This window comes from Cynara cardunculus (genome assembly GCF_001531365.2).
Source record: "Cynara cardunculus var. scolymus isolate 2C chromosome LG 8, CcrdV1, whole genome shotgun sequence".
Taxonomy (NCBI): domain Eukaryota; kingdom Viridiplantae; phylum Streptophyta; class Magnoliopsida; order Asterales; family Asteraceae; genus Cynara; species Cynara cardunculus.
Genome location: NC_037535.1, coordinates 12,994,516 through 12,997,326, shown reverse-complemented (window position 1 = coordinate 12,997,326; position 2,811 = coordinate 12,994,516). Strand labels below are relative to the sequence as shown.

Here is a 2,811-nt window from a genome sequence, read left to right as displayed (position 1 = left end):
ATATCGTATCGGTAGCACGTTGACCTGTGTGTACTCTTGGGAAGTCGTCTGACCCAATAGTTGATACTGTGACAGTTATATAAAATCATTTATTGATTTTAGATAATTGTGACAGGAATGCTACGTCACCTTTTTGCTGAATCATTTGTTTAATGTCTTAATCAACTTTTGCACCMTGTGCTTCTTTTTAAGATTGATATTTTTCTTAGTTGTTAATCAAATCACCCAATTTTAGATAAATCAAATCCCTCGATTCGCCATCTGAAATTAGTTTTTATAAACTGGACTTTTGAAAAACTTTACAAGCTATCTCTGTGGGAACGATATCTGGTAGTTATACCATTATTACTTGTTACGAGACGACAGTAGTTCAAGGTGTATACTTGCGCCGAGTTCTATTTTTGTGTTGAAATCTAAGGTTGAATAAACCAACGAGSAAGTTTTTGGCGCCGCTGCCGGGGATAGGACACCAAAGTTTTTCTTTTAAAGTAAAGTTCATAAAAGCTAATTTTTCTACCACCTGTTACTATTATAGAGAATATCATACATATTGCTGATTCTCGGGATAGAGGAATCATGGACTATGCTACTCCTGTTTTTAGTCAATTAAATTTAGGAATACTAAGGCCACAAATTAAGGCAACTCACTTTGAGCTCACACCTGTCATGTTTCAGATGTTGCAGACTAATGGCCAGTTCAGTGGTTTGCCATTTGAAGACCCTCATTTACACTTAAAATCTTTAATAGAAATAAATGATTGTTTTATTATCTCTGGAGTGTCTGATGATGCCTTAAGGCTGAAGTTATTTCCATTTTCTCTTAGGGATATAACAAAGTTATGGTTTAACTCTTTACAACCAAATTCCATAATCTCTTGGAATGACCTTGTAAAGAAATTTTTGAGAAAATATTTTCCTCCCAACAGGAACGCTGAATCCAGAAATGAAATATGTTTGTTTAGACAAATGGATAATAAAGCAACACCTGATACGTGGGAAAGGTACAAAGAGTTGTTGAGAAAATGCCCTTACCATGGCATTCCTTACTGTATCCAGCTAGAGACGTTTTACAATGGTTTAACAACTGTTGCTAAGMAAATGCTTGATGCTACCGCAGGAGGAGCTTTCACAACTTGTACTTATAATGATGGGTATGACATGCTTGAGAAAATTTCAAATAATAATGGATATTGGGCTGATCCACATGCATTAATACAGAATAATACAGTTGGGATACATGAAACAGATGCATATAATGCATTTACAACACAACTCACACCTATAACTGACATGATTGAGAATATGAATGTTAGCCCAGATGTGCGAACTGTTGATGCAACATCATATCCTACTGTCAATTCTATAGCATGTATGTTATGCGGAGGAGGTCATCCATTTGATCAATGTGCATCTAACCCAGAGTTAGTTAATTTTTTTTGAAAATCAAAACAGGGGTTGTTTTGATTCACAAGCTTATAATGCAGGGTGGCAACAACACCCAAATGTTTTCTGGAATGCTCCAACCTTGACTGAACCTATTGGTTTCCAACAACAACATCAAAGTGATTACTACAATCACCAACCCATTCTTTACCAACAACACCCTACCCAGCCGATTTTCAACCAGCAAACAAGTTTTCAACAACAAAGTCATCAACCCTCTTTCCAAGATACAACACATCAGCCTGTTGATTCATCTACTTCCTTGGAAGCAATCATGAAAGGGTTCATAACCCAAACTCAGGCCTCAATTAGAAACCTTGAAAAACAGGTTGGAATAGTAGCTTTGGAAATGAGACAAAGAGCGATAGGTTTTCTATCCAGTGATAAAGAGACACCTCAGAGAGAAGGAAAAGAGCATGTCAAGGTTGTGACATTGAGGAGTAATAAGACTTTAATAAAAAATCCCCAAAAAGAACAAAAAGAACCAAGTAAAGCAGAGATTGAAAAGAAAAGTGTAGTACAAGATTCTGTTACCTCTGTACCAGATTTTGTGACTACCATTCCTGTGAACCATTAGAGAGTACTAGTGATCCTCAACCCATAGTTAAGCCCATGGATATCACAACCATTCTAGAAAGATCAGAAGTTCCGTTGTTATTTCCTGATGAACCCAAAATCCAGACTCCCAAAGAGAATATTGTAGTGGATGTGTCATAATCTGGTGGCAGTCCCACAATAGTTGTCGAGACCAGTCCTATAATCCCTTGTAGAACTGAATCATAATCCATTATAGAACCACCTTTAAACACCATTTCAGCACCTACTCTTCAAAAGACTACTTCTCCAACTGCAGTCACTCCTTATATTCCTTATCCCCAAAGGTTAAGGAATCAAAAGGAAGAATTACAATTTAGAAAATTTCTTGATGTTTTTAAACAGTTACATGTAAACATACCTTTGGTGGAGGCTGTTGAGCAGATGCCAAGTTATGCAAAATTTCTAAAAGACATTTTGAGTAAAAAGAAAAAGTTGACTGAGTATGAGACAGTAGCTCTGACTGAAGGGTGTAGTGCTTTGTTGTCCAGTAAAATCCCTTCTAAGTTGAAAGATCCTGGAAGTTTTACAATCCCTTGTTCAATTGGAGGAAAAAAGATAGGAAAAACTCTATGTGACTTAGGTGCTAGTATAAACCTGATGCCTTTATCTATCTTCAATACCCTAGGCATAGGTGAAACTAGACCCACCACTGTGAATCTACAATTAGCTGATAAGTCCATAGCCTATCCTAAAGGAAAAATTGAGGATGTCCTAGTTCAAGTTGATAAGTTTATTTTCCCAGCTGATTTTATCATCCTAGACTTTAAAGCT

General features: G+C 36.5%; 1 non-coding gene across 1 annotated transcript; it reads right to left on the bottom strand.

Annotated features, from left to right (window-relative positions):
* Window positions 1-934: 934 nt before the first annotated feature.
* Window positions 935-1,040, bottom strand: LOC112517492. The gene has a single exon (XR_003069687.1). It is a non-coding gene; the product is annotated as a small nucleolar RNA R71 (small nucleolar RNA).
* Between the last annotated feature and the right edge of the window lie 1,771 nt (window positions 1,041-2,811).